We start from the raw sequence: 16,989 nt of genomic DNA, 5'->3' as shown, positions 1-16,989 counted from the left end.
CCAATGTTGGAAAAAATTTCAGCAGTTTTATCACAGGCAGTTTCAGCAGTTTTATTAGTTTCAGGCAGTTTTTCGCGCTTTGCATTAGAAGTGGAAACATTGCCAACACCAATTATTTTACCATTATTAGTAGGAGGTGCAGCAACATGTGGAGCATAAGCATTACTAGTGGTGGTAATAGTCCAAACTTTAGCTATATTGTCTTCTTTTTCGTTTTCTTCTCTTTCCCACCTAGCGCGCAATTCGGCCATCAATCTTATATTCTCATTAATTCTAACTTGGATGGCATTTGCTGTAGTAACAATTTTATTATCTATATCCTCAGGTTTAGCAGCCATTTTATTAATTAAAGAAGATTGTGACGCAGACATGTATGAGATTCGGTTTTCAGCATTTGCAAGTTTAGTTTGCAACCCAGAGATCTCCATATTCAGATTTTCAAGTTGATTTCCTATATTCTTCAACAAGGTAGATTGTTCATTCATAGTCTTAGTAAACAATTTGTTTTGCTCATATTGTGATTGCATAAAGCTCTTGGTGGATCTTTCAATTTCTAACATCTTTTCCTCATTAGGTGAAGCATATCTACCATAAGAGTTACCATTAGCAGGATATGGCCTAGAATTATTATAATTGTTATTTTTAATGAAATTCACATCAACATGTTCTTTTTGAGCAACCAATGAAGCTAACGGAACATTATTAAGATCAACATTTGTCCTACCATTCACAAGCATAGACATAATAGCATCAATCTTATCACTCAAGGAAGAGGTTTCTTCGATGAAATTTACCTTCTTACCTTGTGGAGCTCTTTCCGTATGCCATTCAGAGTAATTAATCATCATATTATCAAGAAGCTTTGTTGCTTCACCAAGAGTGATGGACATAAAAGTACCTCCAGCAGCTGAATCCAATAGGTTCCGCGAAGAAAATTCAGATCCTGCATAAAAGGTTTGGATGATCATCCAAGTAGTCAGTCCATGGGTTGGGCAATTTTTAACCAAAGATTTCATTCTTTCCCATGCGTGTGCAACATGCTCAGTATCCAATTGTTTAAAATTCATTATGCAACTCCTCAAAGATATAATTTTAGCAGGGGGATAATATCTACCAATAAAAGCATCCTTGCATTTAGTCCATGAATCAATACTATTCTTAGGCAAAGATAGCAACCAATCTTTAGCTCTTCCTCTTAATGAGAACGGAAACAATTTTAATTTAATAATGTCACCATCTACATCCTTATACTTTTGCATTTCACAAAGTTCAACAAAATTATTGAGATGGGCAGCTGTTATCACCAGAATTTGACCGGATCAGAGGTGGGCCGCGATCAAGATTGGGCTTGAAGAATATACATGGAAGAAATACGTGAACCGGCCTTGTACACGAAGTTTGGGCAGTTTGCCCTTGTATCTGTAAATATAGTAGGATACGTGTCGGTTAGTTAGAGTTTGGCTCGTGCACGGTTGGGATTATTCCCACGTTAGAAAGTCTACGGACTATAAATATGTATCTAGGGTTATCGAGAAAAATAACAATCACGTTCATCACAAACCAATCTAGGGGCATCGCCAACCCCTTTGTTTCGAGGGTTTCTTCCGGGTAAGCATCATGCTGCCTAGATCGCATCTTGCGATCTAGGCAGTACACGTTTATTCGTTGTTCATGCGTTGCTCGTGCTGAAGCCTTGTTGATGGCGAGCAACGTGGTTATCATAGATGTGTTAGGGTTAGCATTGTTTCATCGTGTCACATGCTTTCGTCCATGCAACCCTTAGACGTCTAGCCGCCCTTACACCTATCTTAGGTGTAAGGGCGGCACCTTGCTTGATCATTATCTAGTAGATCCGATCCGTTATGATTGCTCCTTGTTCTTCAAGGATTAGTTTAATATCTGCATAGTTAGGCCTTGCAAACGGGTTGAAGGATCCAGTGGCACGTAGGGTGTAGTTTGCTAGCCCTAGGTAAGATGTTCCGGGGATCAACTTCATGTTGGTTTTTAGGCCTTGTCTAGGGTTGGTTTATTATCACCGTGCGTGGCTGCCAGGCTCAATCACGCGTAGGATGTTCCGATTATGCGGTGAAAACCCTAAATCGTCGTAGGTCGTTTTAACTATATATCGATCAAGCAGGACCACCATGTGATCGTAGACCTCATACGAACCATGGGTGGATCGGCTCCTTGAGCCGATTCACGAGATAACCCGAGAGCCGATCGAGGCTCGTATTTAATGTTTACGTGTATGCCATGCAGGAAACTAAGCGAAGCAAATCCATCACCTTCCCGATCAGGTATAGATCAGGTGGCACGCCCTTGCACCAGCATCGGACGTGCGTGCCGAGGCTTTGCGGGCCGTCGCTCGAGGGACCAGGGCCAGCCGCAGCTCTGAGTTGTTCCCGGCTCTACGTGTTGCCAGCCGTTGCTCGCCGGTGGGTTTCGGACGCCAACACATTCTGGCACGCCCGGTGGGACGGTCTTCGACATCAACTGCATCGCCATCTACATCTGAGATGGCGGAAGGTACTCCAGTCACGTACGAGGATCTGACCGAGGAGCTCAAGAAGAAGTATGACGAGGTCAAAGCTATCCTCGAAGCCGACCTCATCGGCTCTTTTCAGAGGACCCGCTCACACGGCATCAGGTGGAAAGGATTCACGCCTGAAGGCGCGCTCGATGGAGTGGACCTGTCTACCCCTTCAGAAGAACGCACCAGGTCTCTGCGTCAGGAGATTAATTTCATGGTAGCGCATTCGCTACACCGCCATTCCCGAGAACCTCGGTGAACACGTTGGAGCGTGTCGCCCTTCGGGTGATCCAGGAAATCATGAGGCATCGTACTCTCCGTCAGGACCTGCTCTAGGGACTCACCAAGGAGAGATACCTCTCCAGTCCCGACCACCGCTGCCGTTCGCGTTGGCAGCACCAGAGGTGCCGAGTTCACCGGCATTCGTCGTCCACAAGATCGGTGGTGACCCTAGTGATTACCAGTTCTTGTATGAGGCGCCTAAGGAGATCCCTCACGGGTACACGTGCACATACGTGCCAGACTGCAGTAACTGGGCACTCACGAACCAGACTGCAACAGCAGGGACTTCTGGAACAGCAGGAGGAGCTTCTGGATCAGAACTTGAGAAACAGACGTGGCTAGCTAAGTATGCCACTCCGACGAACCTCCAGAGCTCAACTCCTGCAGCCGGTTCAGATCGTGAGAAGCAGACGTGGCTAGCTAAGTATGCCACGCCAACAAACCTCCAAAGCTCAACTCCTGCAGCTAGCTCAGAGCTTGAAAAGCAAGCGTGGCTGGCTAAGTATGCCACTCCAGCGAATCTTCAGAGCTCGACTCCTGCAGCCAGCACCGCGGATCAGATCAGTACCATCTTGAGAGACCAGTTCGGCATGGTGCCGAAAAGGAGGGCAATCAGCTATTCCAAGCCGTACCCCAACGAGTACGATTTGATCCCACTACCACCCAAATATCGGCTCCCTGAATTCTCCAAATTTAGTGGGTCAGATGGCTCCAGTTCAATCGAGCATGTGAGCCGATATTTGGCGCAGCTCAGGCACGATCTCAGCATCGAGATGAACTACGTGTGAGGTTCTTCGCACGATCCCTCACAAGATCGGCTTTCGGGTGGTACACGTCGTCGCCACCGGACTCAATCCGGACTTGAAGCAGTTGGAAGAACAGTTCCACATGCAGTATCATTCAGAGGCTTCCGAGGCTGGCATTGCCGATCTAGCACAAGTACGGCAGAAGCGCGGAGAGACAGTGTCAGAATACATCCAGCGCTTCAGGGCCATCAGGAACCGATGCTATTCGGCTCGTTTGACTGAAAAAGAGGCAGCCGAGTTGGCGGTGGTGGGTCTCGCATCACCGATCAAGGACATGGCTTCCCAAGCAGATTACCCTTCACTGGCGCATATGGTTCAGAAACTGTCGTTATATGAACAGCGCCACCCAGAGTTGTACCAGGACAAATTCAAGCGTGCGGTAGTCCTGGTTGAGACAGAAGAAGATGAAGGCTCTGCGGGAGATCAAGAGATAGCAGTGGCTGAATGGACTCGGGGGCAAGCCCCGTGTCCTGCAAGTGGGTTAAGCCACAAGGTCCTCCAAAAGGGTTCGACTTCGACGTGACCAAAGCTGAGCAAATTTTCGACCTCTTACTCAAGGAGAAGCAGCTAAAGTTACCCGAAGGCCTCAAAACCCCCACGGCACAGGAGTTGAACGGAAAGCCATACTGCAAATGGCATAACACGTTCACCCATGCCACCAACAACTGCAGGGTGTGGCGTCAGCAGATCCAAATGGCGATAGAGCAAGGGCGTCTAATCTTCAGCCAGTACGCCATGAAAGTTGACACTCACCCCTTCCCCGCCGTTAACATGGTGGAGTGCACTTACCCTGGGAGGTGCCAGCCAGGTTTCTCGTTCAGCATCAACATGGTAGGGCTCGGGCACCACTGCAGTAAGGACAGAGACGAGGGCAGCCGCTCTCGTAGCAAGGACAAGGAAGAAGCCGTTCCGCGCGATCGGCTCGACACGATGGCAAGCGCTACATCACGAGAGGAGAAGTGAAGAATGTGCGATATCAACGACCTCTCTCTGATCATCTCCTCAACAAATATGTGAGTCAGTACGACCAACGCCGACGATATGACGACGGTGACGAAAGAGATCGTCTGGCTAGCAGGGACGCCAGGAGACATCGTCGGCATGATCGAGACGAGGAGAGATATGAGCGCCATGCCAAGGACAAGACAAGGGAGCAAGACGACGTGGACAAGCACTGGGACTGTCCCTTCTTCAAACACTGCTGGGATTCAGGAATGAGCCGATTGCCTACAATCGGCAACTGCCCAGAATGTAGACAGAAAAAGAAGAGCACAGGAGACGTGTCAGTGTTCAAGCGTCTAGGACCTCTCCCATCTCGGAACAAGCAAGCTGAGTCCTCTCGGGTGGAAGATCTCGAGGAGTTAGAAGATGACGATGAAGAAGAAGAAGATAAGTACCACCGGCCAAGGTGGTGCCCTGATGGACTCAGCCATTCCCAAAAGCGTATGGTTCAGCGACTACGTGGCTTGGAGGAAGCCGAAAGGTTATACCTGCACACGTTAAGGAAGGCGCGGCCTGATCTGGCCGCGAAAATTCAACGAACCCTGGACGAAGAGGGTCGACCACAAAAGATGGAGTGGCGCCCCAAGCAAAGGAAAGCCGATGATGAGACATCGGCTGGTACAAACATGGTGTTCATCCTCCCAGCGGAGTTTTGTGCTCCAGGATTAGACGAAGCACCTGTGGCACAACTTGACTGCGGCCCACGGCCGATTATCTTCGAGAAGCCACGAGAAAGAAGCTACGAGGCATCCGAAGGCCACTGTACTTGCGAGGTTACATCAATGGGCAGCTTGTCAACAAGATGCTTCGGTGGACACCGGAGCGGCAGTCAACATCATGCCATACTCCATGCTACGTCGGTTGGGACGCTCTAGCTCAGATCTGATCAAGACCAACGTTACACTGAGCAATTTCAACGGCCAAGCATCTGAAGCACAAGGTGTTCTGAACGTGGATCTGACCGTAGGGAGGAAAACCATCCCTACAACATTCTTCATTGTCGATAGCAAGAGCACTTATGCTGTCTTGCTAGGGAGAGATTGGATCCACGCCAACTGTTGCATTCCATCCACGATGCACCAATGTCTGATTCAGTGGGATGGAGATGAAGTAGAGGTCGTCCACGCAGATGACTCAGCCGGGATTTCGACGGCTGGCATGAACGTTTGGGAGACGGCAGGCCAAGAGCCACTCTCAGGCATCACTTTGGACGACTGCGAGCGCATCGACGTGACAAAAAACGGGGTGAGGCTGGTCTTATCCACCGGCCTGACCGTGTAACAAGAGCAAAAGCTATGGACATACGTGGCGAGGCCGATCCTTGTGATCGGCCCCAAAAAATAAAAAGTGATAATCTTGTCTCAAGCATGTCACGTAGTCATAGTAAAGCAAGACCACGATGTAAACCTTCATTGAGCAAGGCAATCAAAATGGGGGCCGATTCCAGCAATCGGCCCATATTATCCTTACCACACATTTTCCCTGTGTTCAGTGTCGATCTAACAGGTGACGGAAAACTGGGGTATGGGTGTACATCGGCTTGTGAGCTCGAAGAAATCGGCATTGGTCATGTCTGCAGAGCCGATGTTCAGGTATAGTTCTTTGGATAACTGCAGAGCCGATATCTGCAGTAACCTGACAGATTCGGCTCGGGGGGCACCTAATCAGAGGAACATGTGCGATACATGAGCAGTGAAATGCGAGGGGCCGATAGAAAAATCGGCCAGTAAAAAAAAAATTTATACATGCAAGTCATAGCCGATGCACAGACATCGACTTGAGGAAATATGCGAAGACAACAGCATACAAGTGCAGCCGATGCAAAGACATCGACGTCAGAATAAAAGCCGATGCACAGTCATCGACTTTAGAGATACAAGTTCAACAAAACATGTGTCAGTTTACACAGATAGGCTTTACTGAAGAAACACGTTGAGGGCGTGAAGGGCGTCAGCACGGATGCGATCCACCTCGGCGATCTCGGCCTCGTCGTCCTCGTCCTTGCCCGTCACCAGCTGACTGCTCAGGGCACGAATTTCAGCCAGATCGGTCTTCAGATCGGCTGTGAGGCCCTTTGCTTCCTCTTGACAGCGGGCAATAAGGGCTTCCTTGTCTTGGATAAGCTGCTTGGTCACCCTGACCCTCTCTTCAAGGTTTTCCAGTTCCTTATGTAGGGTCTCGAGTTCGGCACTACTGGCAGAAGTGTCAGTTTTGGCGTCTAAAGCAGCCTTTTTCTCGTTGAGCCGTTGATACTTGTCTGCAATATCAGCCCTCAACGGTAGCTGGGCATGACGGAGGATAATTCTTTGATGAGCCGATTGCACCCTTGACCTGAAAACCGACAGAGTCACAGCTGGCCAAAGCTTCACCTGCAGTGTCACCGGGAGATGGGGCTGGATGTCTTCGAGGATACCCTTGACTTCCTCGGGGTTTTCAACCAGGGTCTCAACTGAGGAGGAGAGCAAAGCCTTGAGACGCTGGAGTGGACCATGGACCGTGCTAGGACTTGGCTCTTCACCTGCCTTGGAAGTAGCTGGTTCGATGGATTTAGGATCGAACGTCAACAAGCTTGAAAGATCACAACCCTGACAAGACGAACAAGAGCGGTATCAGTATACAACAAAGAAAAGAGTAGAGCCAAGGAAGTGGAGTGTACCTCTCCCAAGGTAGGAGGAGCAGCCGATGTTGTGATAATCGGCTTTTCCGTGGGCTTGGCTAGGTTAGCCACTTGGTCAGCCACGCTCGTCGAGGTGGCTAGGTCTAGCGTGGCAGACGGCATCAGTACCTCTTCGACGTCTCCGCTAGAGGTATCATTGGTCTACAAAAGGAAGTGATTAGCCGATCCGAGTGGCAATGGGTTAGCATGAAATATAAACTAGGGAGGTAATTATATTTGAAACCTCCTGGCTTGATGGAGAAGCTCGTGGGTCTTTGCGAGCCCTCTTGACACATCGACGCTTCACGCGTGACCCTGTTCTGGTCGGAGCTTGAAAGGCAGCAGGCTCAGGAGTTAGCCTTTTCTTGGAGGCCGGCGCTGGCGAGTCCGTCTGGCTCTGCGTGGTGGATCTCCCGGAGTTGCCCGGGCTCGAGTCCCTTTGGCTGGACTGTGCCTCCCCGCTGGAGTTTTCTTCGGTGGAAGTCTGTAAAAAGAAATACAAGCATGTTGCAGAAGACTGGGAGGACAGGTAAATTTAGCCAAGGCACGAGTCATCTTACATGCAAGCTCTCTTGGGCAGGAGCTTTGCGCTTCAGGTTCTTTCTGGCAGCTACTTTCCTCACCGCCTTCCTCGCCTGGATTGAGGCTCGGGGGGCAACTGGCCCCGAGGATGCTTTACTCTTGGGAGCCGATTTCGGTGAAATCGGCTGGCTCTCCATTATGACCTTCTTCAGGGGTGGCGAGCTCTGGCAGAATAGAACCACCGGGGCTGGTGGAAGGAATTTGAAGAGGGAACCATCGGCTTGTGTGGGCTCTGGGCCATCTTGTTGCTGCCAAGAGATAGAGCCAAGTTACAAACAATTATCATGAGCCATTGCAAGAAATTTATAAATAATGGTACCTGGTCTGCAGGAGCGTCATATTCGGCATCAAGTTGTCTCAGCAATGGTCCTAGAGCTCTTCTGAAGGCATGGGTCTTCCACATGGACCACCAAGTCTCGAAACCATCGGTAGTGGTGGTGAAACGGAGGTTGTGGGGAATTGGAACGGCCAGAGCATCAAAGAAGGTATAGCACCTTTGGCTAGTGAGGATGTCAGGCAGTTCAGCTCTACTTGCTGTCAGGTGGTGGAGAAAAAGTGTGGGGGCACCTGCCCGAGACCAAGCTGCCGGGCTACTACAACCGGTTGGTAAGACTCATAACCAGGCTTGATGATCCGGTTTGAGGTACTCATGCCAACTGGGAGGAAGCAAGGACGAATCATGATAGAGTACAAGTGCCGGGTGCTAGCGTCATCGGCAAAGTTGTCCAACCGGAAGGAGACTGGGTTCTCAAAGTTCTCCGATTCAGTATAAGGAAAGAACAGGGGGTCGTCCAAGCCTTGGAAGAAAATCTTGAACCACCCTGCTGCTTCCTTAGGGATCAGCCTGCTGCCTGGGAGACTATACAAAGCTTGGCCATAGCTAGTGCACCGAATCTCCTTTCCATTAGCATCTGGGAAGGTGCAGGTGGCCAAAGGTGGGAAGTCTGGGAGCTGGTTCTGAAAGTACAATTGAGCCCATAACTGAATAAACCACCAGGGACCTCCGGTTTTAACTGTCTTTTGAGAGAACAGTTTGACAGACATTAGTTGAAGAGATCGATAGACCTCTCCAAGAAACAGTTTGCCAAGGCCAAGCTGAGTACCTTTGGCAAGTTCATAGGCCAGGGAAAGGTAATTCTTGGTTGGGGCGAGTGATGGGCCACAGAATATGAAGTGCTCCAACCAAAAGTTCAGGAAGGCTGTGTGTTCTCTCTCTGTCACAGGGCCTTTGGTTTTCATGTAACGATTGAGGTAGGCACCCCAGCTGGTATACTCTTTTTTGGAGGAAAGGGTGAAAGGGACTTTTGGCAGCTTAAACGCAGAAGGGCTTGGGGATGCAATGTCTAGGCCTGTGATCATGGCCACATCCATCAGAGTTGGTGTCATAGGACCGTGGCCAAACATGAAGCAGTTCAGTGCATCAGACCAGAAGTAGCCGATGGTTTTCAGAATATTTTCATTCTTTTCAAGGGGAGACAGTGATAATGACAAGGAATCGGCTATCCCTATGGTTTCCCAGGTGGCATAATGGGTTTTTGACACTCTATTGTACCATGCCACCCAACCCTCAGGAGGATTAGGCCAGGCTCGCAGGCAGTCGGCCCAGGAGGACAGATCTAAGTTCTGGTTCACGAAGGGGATTCTGTTAGCCTCGCATGAGATTAAGAGAGCGGGACTCTCGGAAGAACGGGGACCAAGACACATAGAATTTGCGAGAGAAGGATGTGGCAGCAGGATGTCTGAAACCTAAAATTAATAACGGAATAGGACATTAATTCAGGTGTTTGCTGTTAATCCTAACGTTGATTCGAATGGCGAGAGGCGGTTAAGGATTACCTTCAGACCGGAGACCATGGTGTTGGCATTGGATGATTCCGCCATTGGATGCGCTGTGGAGTTGGGGCGGCGCGGTCGAGATCTGAGATGCGGGTGGCCGTGAGTTGGAACTGCTCGGGCGGCGATTTGGGGATCTGAGTTTGCTTTCTCAGACGGAGGTCGCAGGTTACCGTTTGGAGGGGCAACTGGGTTGGCCTTGCTCGCGTTTTATGGTAGAGGCCGATGCGATGCCATCGGCTCTTTTGGGGATTGTTTGACTTTGACTATCGGCAAAAAATTGATTGGGAATACTTCTTCATTAATAAAAGGGGATTCTTACAATGAAGAGCCGATTGCTCAAGAAAGGAGGAACAAAAGAAGAGCCGATTGCTCAGGAACTACTAATCCTACACTACTAATCCTCGCTGGCCTCGTCGTCGGCATCGTAGCTGCCGCCGGCGCTGCTTCCGGAGAGTTCCTCGTCGCTGCTGCACCAGCCCTCGGCTGGAGCTTCCTCCTCCTCGTCATCATCATCGTCTTCGCTGTCCGCCCAAGCGCGGAAGCGCTTCGCCGGCGGATATCCAGCGGAGGAGGAGGAATCATCCTCCTCTTCTTCCTCTTGTTCCTCCTCTTCCTCCTCCTCTTCTTCTTCTTCCTCCTTGTTCGCCCAGGAGTGGAGGTCGTCCTCGCTCTCGCTCTCCAGCTCCCCTTCGATGAGGAACTGGAGGTCGTCTTCCCCATCAGTCAGGGGCAAGTCACCATCTGACCCAACGAGGGCCTCGGGTGGGCCATCTGGCACGAAGTCGAAGTCCCACTCTGGCTCACTCGAGGAAGAAGATTGGAAAGAGAGGCCTGATGAGACGGAGGAAGAGGAAGACATTGCTACAGGGAAAGAGGGCTTTTTGGTGCCGATGGCTAGAACAGAGCAAGGGGATGAAGAGGCGAATCGTTCGACACAGTTAAATAAGGGGAGCATAGTGGAAATTTAATGCCATTACGGTTTCCGAGGAAGTGATGCTAAGGCTATCAAATCTTGCAGAGGAGTTGAGAAGGCAAGGCATCATGATGAAGAATACTGCGACGGTTCTGCTCTGCCACGACATGACCCGACGAAGAAAAAGCAGAGTGATTTTGGAATTATCAATTCCAAAACCAGGGGGGCATGTGTTATCACCAGAATTTGACCGGATCAGAGGTGGGCCGCGATCAAGATTGGGCTTGAAGAATATACATGGAAGAAATACGTGAACCGGCCTTGTACACGAAGTTTGGGCAGTTTGCCCTTGTATACGTAAATATAGTAGGATACGTGTCGGTTAGTTAGAGTTTGGCTCGTGCACGGTTGGGATTATTCCCACGTTAGAAAGTCTACGGACTATAAATATGTATCTAGGGTTATCGAGAAAAATAACAATCACGTTCATCACAAACCAATCTAGGCGCATCGCCAACCCCTTTGTTTCGAGGGTTTCTTCCGGGTAAGCATCATGCTGCCTAGATCGCATCTTGCGATCTAGGCAGTACACGTTTATTCGTTGTTCATGCATTGCTCGTGCTGAAACCTTGTTGATGGCGAGCAACGTGGTTATCATAGATGTGTTAGGGTTAGCATTGTTTCATCGTGTCACATGCTTTCGTCCATGCAACCCTTAGACGTCTAGCCGCCCTTACACCTATCTTAGGTGTAAGGGCGGCACCTTGCTTGATCATTATCTAGTAGATCCGATCCGTTATGATTGCTCCTTGTTCTTCAAGGATTAGTTTAATATCTGCATAGTTAGGCCTTGCAAACGGGTTGAAGGATCCAGTGGCAGGTAGGGTGTAGTTTGCTAGCCCTAGGTAAGATGTTCCGGGGATCAACTTCATGTTGGTTTTTAGGCCTTGTCTAGGGTTGGTTTATTATCACCGTGCGTGGCTACCAGGCTCAATCACACGTAGGATGTTCCGATTATGCGGTTGATACGTCTCCGACGTATCGATAATTTCTTATGTTCCATGCCACATTATTGATGTTATCTACATGTTTTATGCACACTTTATGTCATATTCGTGCATTTTCTGGAACTAACCTATTAACAAGATGCCGAAGTGCCGATTCTTTGTTTTCTGCTGTTTTTGGTTTCGAAATCCTAGTAACGAAATATTCTCGGAATTGGACGAAATCAACGCCCAGGGTCCTATTTTGCCACGAAGCTTCCAGAAGTCCGAAGAGGAGACGAAGTGGGGCCACGAGGTGGCCACACCCTAGGGCGGCGCGGCCCCCCTTGGCCGCGCGGCCCTGTGGTGTGGGGCCCTCGTGCCGCCTCCTGACCTGCCCTTCCGCCTACTTAAAGCCTCCGTCGCGAAACCCCCAGTACCGAGAGCCACGATACGGAAAACCTTCCAGAGACGCCGCCGCCGCCGCCGATCCCATCTCGGGGGATCCAGGAGATCGCCTCCGGCACCCTGCCGGAGAGGGGAATCATCTCCCGGAGGACTCTACGCCGCCATGGTCGCCTCCGGAGTGATGTGTGAGTAGTCTACCCCTAGACTATGGGTCCATAGCAGTAGCTAGATGGTTGTCTTCTCCCCATTGTGCTTCATTGTCGGATCTTGTGAGCTGCCTAACATGATCAAGATCATCTATCTGTAATTCTATATGTTGCGTTTGTTGGGATCCGATGAATAGAGAATACTTGTTATGTTGATTATCAATTCATGTCTATGTGTTGTTTATGATCTTGCATGCTCTCCGTTATTAGTAGATGCTCTAGCCAAGTTGATGCTAGTAACTCCAAGAGGGAGTATTTATGCTCGATAGTGGGTTCATGTCTCCGTGAATCTGGAGGGGTGACAAGAACCTCTAAGGTTATGGATGTGCTGTTGCCACTAGGGATAAAACATTGGTGCTATGTTCAAGGATGTAGTCACTAATTACATTACGCGCAATACTTAATGCAATTGTACTGTTGTTAGCAACTTAATACTTGGAGGGGTTCGGATGATAACTTCGAAGGTGGACTTTTTAGGCATAGATGCATGCTTGGATGGCGGTCTATGTACTTTGTCGTAATGCCCAATTAAATCTCACTATACTCATCATAATATGTATGTGCATGGTCATGCCCTCTTTATTTGTCAATTGCCCAACTGTAATTTGTTCACCCAACATGCTTGTTTATCTTATGGGAGAGACACCTCTAGTGAACTGTGGACCCCGGTCCAATTCTCTATACTTGAAATACAATCTACTTGCAATACTTGTTCTACTGTTTTTCGCAAACAATCATCTTCCACACAATACGGTTAATCCTTTGTTACAGCAAGCCGGTGAGATTGACAACCTCACTGTTTTGTTGGGGCAAAGTACTTTGGTTGTGTTGTGCGGGTTCCACGTTGGCGCCGGAATCTACGGTGTTGCGCCGCACTACATCCCGCCGCCATCAACCTTCAACGTGCTTCTTGACTCCTACTGGTTCGATTAAACCTTGGTTTCTTACTGAGGAAACTTGCCGCTGTGCGCATCACACCTTCCTCTTGGGGTTCCCAACGGACGTGTCAACTACACGCATCAAGCAAATTTACGGCGCCGTTGCCGGGGAGATCAAGACACGCTGCAAGGGGAGTCTCCACTTCTCAATCTCTTTACTTTGTTTTTGTCTTGCTTAGTTTTATTTACTACTTTGTTTGCTGCACTAAATCAAAATACAAAAAAATTAGTTGCTAGTTTTACTTTATTTGCTATCTTGTTTGCTATATCAAAAACACACAAAAAAATTAGTTACTTGCATTTACTTTATCTAGTTTGCTTTATTTACTGTTGCTAAAATGGCCAACCCTGAAAATACTAAGTTGTGTGACTTCACAACCACAAATAATAATGATTTCTTATGCACACCTATTGCTCCACCTGCTACTACGGCAGAATTCTTTGAAATTAAACCTGCTTTACTAAATCTTGTTATGCGAGAGCAATTTTCTGGTGTTAGTTCTGACGATGCTGCTGCCCATCTTAATAATTTTGTTGAACTATGTGAAATGCAAAAGTATAAAGATGTAGACGGTGACATTATAAAATTAAAATTGTTCCCTTTCTCATTAAGAGGAAGAGCTAAAGATTGGTTGCTATCTCTGCCTAAGAATAGTATTGATTCATGGACTAAATGCAAGGATGCTTTTATTGGTAGATATTATCCCCCTGCTAAAATTATATCTTTGAGGAGTAGCATAATGAATTTTAAACAATTGGATACTGAACATGTTGCACAAGCATGGGAAAGAATGAAATCTCTGGTTAAAAATTGCCCAACCCATGGATCGACTACTTGGATGATCATCCAAACCTTCTATGCGGGACTAAATTTTTCTTCGCGGAATTTATTGGATTCAGCTGCTTGGAGGTACCTTTATGTCCATCACTCTTGGTGAAGCAACAAAGCTTCTTGATAATATGATGATCAACTACTCTGAATGGCACACGGAAAGAGCTCCACAAGGTAAGAAGGTAAATTCTATCGAAGAAACCTCTTCCTTGAGTGATAAGATTGATGCTATTATGTCTATGCTTGTGAATGATAGGACTAATATTGATCCTAATAATGTTCCGTTAGCTTCATTGGTTGCACAAGAAGAACATGTTGATGTAAACTTCATTAAAAATAATAATTTCAACAACAATGCTTACCGGAACAATTCTAGTAACAACTATAGGCCATATCCTTATAATAATGGCAACGGCTATGGTAATTCTTATGGGAATTCTTACAACAATAATAGGAGTTCACCCCCTGGACTTGAAGCCATGCTTAAAGAATTTATTAGTACACAAACTGCTTTTAACAAATCTGTTGAAGAAAAGCTTGGGAAAATTGATATACTTGCTTCTAAAGTCGATAGTCTTGCCTCTCGATGTTGATCTCTTGAAATCGAAAGTTATGCCTAATAGGGATATTGAAAATAAAATTGTTACTACAGCAAATGCCATCCAAGTTAGAATTAATGAGAATATAAGATTGATGGCTGAACTGCGTGCTAGGTGGGATAGAGAAGAAAATGAAAAACTAGCTAAAGAGAAGAATGTAGCTAAAGTTTGGACTATTACCACCACTAGTAATGCTAATGCTACACATGTTGCTGCACCTCCTACTATTAATAATAAAAGAATTGGTGTTAGCAATGTTTCCACTTCTAATGCAAAGCGCGAAAGCTGCCCGAAGCTGCTAAAACTGCTGAAACTGCACTGTGATAAAGCTGCTGAAATTTTTTCCAACATTGGGGATGATGATCCCATTGCTTTAGATTATAATGGTTTGAATTTTGATGATTGCCACATCTCTGAAGTTATAAAGTTCTTGCAAAAACTTGCTAAAAGTCCTAATGCTAGTGCTATAAATTTGGCTTTCACGCAACATATTACAAATGCTCTCATAAAAGCTAGAGAAGAGAAACTAGAGCGCGAAGCCTCTATTCCTAGAAAGCTAGAGGATGGTTGGAAGCCCATCATTAAAATGAAGGTTAAAGATTTTGATTGTAATGCTTTATGTGATCTTGGTGCAAGTATTTCTGTTATGCCTAAGAAAACTTATAATATGCTTGACTTGCCACCATTGAAAAATTGTTATTTGGATGTTAATCTTGCTGATCATTCTACAAAGAAACCTTTGGGGAAAGTTGATAATGTTCGCATTACCGTTAACAATAACCTTTTCCCCGTTGATTTTGTTGTCTTGGATATTGAATGCAATGCATCTTGTCCCATTATATTGGGAAGACCTTTTCTTGAACTGTTGGTGCTATCATTGATATGAAGGAAGGTAATATAAAATATCAATTTCCTCTCAAGAAAGGTATGGAACACTTCCCTAGAAAGAGAATGAAGTTACCTTTTGATTCTATTATGAGAACAAATTATGATGTTGACACTTCGTCTCTTGATAATACTTGATACACACTTTACGCGCCTAGGCTGAAAGGCGTTAAGAAAAGCGCTTATGGGAGACAACCCATGTTTTTACCTACAGTACTTTGTTTTTATTTTGTGTCTTGGAAGTTGTTTACTACTGTAGCAACCTCTCCTTATCTTAGTTTAGTGTTTTGTTGTGCCAAGTAAAGTCGTTGATAGAAAAGTTCATACAAGATTTGGATTACTGCGCAGAAACAGATTTCTTTGCTGTCACAAATCTGGGCTGTTTTCTCTGTAGGTAACTCAGAAAATTATGCCAATTTACGTGAGTGATCCTCAGTTATGTACGTAACTTTCATTCAATTTGAGCATTTTCATTTGAGCAAGTCTGGTGCCTCGATAAAATTCGTCAATACGAACTGTTCTGTTTTGACAGATTCTGCCTTTTATTTCGCATTGCCTCTTTTGCTATGTTGGATGAATTTCTTTGATCCATTAATGTCCAGTAGCTTTATGCAATGTCCAGAAGTGTTAAGAATGATTGTGTCACCTCTGAACATGTTAATTTTTATTGTCGCTAACCCTCTAATGAGTTGTTCTAAGTTTGGTGTGGAGGAAGTTTTCAAGGATCAAGAGAGGAGTATGATGCAACATGATCAAGGAGAGTGAAAGCTCTAAGCTTGGAGATGCCCCGGTGGTTCACCCCTGCATATATCAAGAAGACTCAAGCGTCTAAGCTTGGGGATGCCCAAGGCATACCCTTCTTCATCGACAACATTATCAGGTTCCTCCCCTGAAACTATATTTTTATTCCATCACATCTTATGTGCTTTGCTTGGAGCATCGGTTTGTTTTTGTTTTTTGTTTTGTTTGAATAAAATGGATCCTAGCATTCACTTTATGGGAGAGAGACACGCTCCGCCATAGCATATGGACAAGTATGTCCTTAGTTTCTACTCATAGTATTCATGGCGAAGTTTCTCCTTCGTTAAATTGTTATATGGTTGGAATTGGAAAATGATACATGTAGTAATTGCTATTAATGTCTTGGGTAATGTGATACTTGGCAATTGTTGTGCTCATGTTTAAGCTCTTGCATCATATGCTTTGCACCCATTAATGAAGAAATACATAGAGCATGCTAAAATTTGGTTTGCATATTTGGTTTCTCTAAGGTCTAGATAATTTCTAGTATTGAGTTTGAACAACAAGGAAGACGGTGTAGAGTCTTATAATGTTTACAATATGTCTTTTATGTGAGTTTTGCTGCACCGGTTCATCCTTGTGTTTGTTTCAAATAAGCCTTGCTAGCCTAAACCTTGTATCGAGAGGGAATACTTCTCATGCATCCAAAATACTTGAGCCAACCACTATGCCATTTGTGTCCACCATACCTACCTACTACATGGTATTTTCCGCCATTCCAAAGTAAATT

The sequence above is a fragment of the Lolium rigidum genome, chromosome 1 (assembly GCF_022539505.1).
Source record: "Lolium rigidum isolate FL_2022 chromosome 1, APGP_CSIRO_Lrig_0.1, whole genome shotgun sequence".
Classification (NCBI taxonomy): Eukaryota; Viridiplantae; Streptophyta; class Magnoliopsida; order Poales; family Poaceae; genus Lolium; species Lolium rigidum.
Note: the sequence above shows the minus strand (reverse complement) of the source record.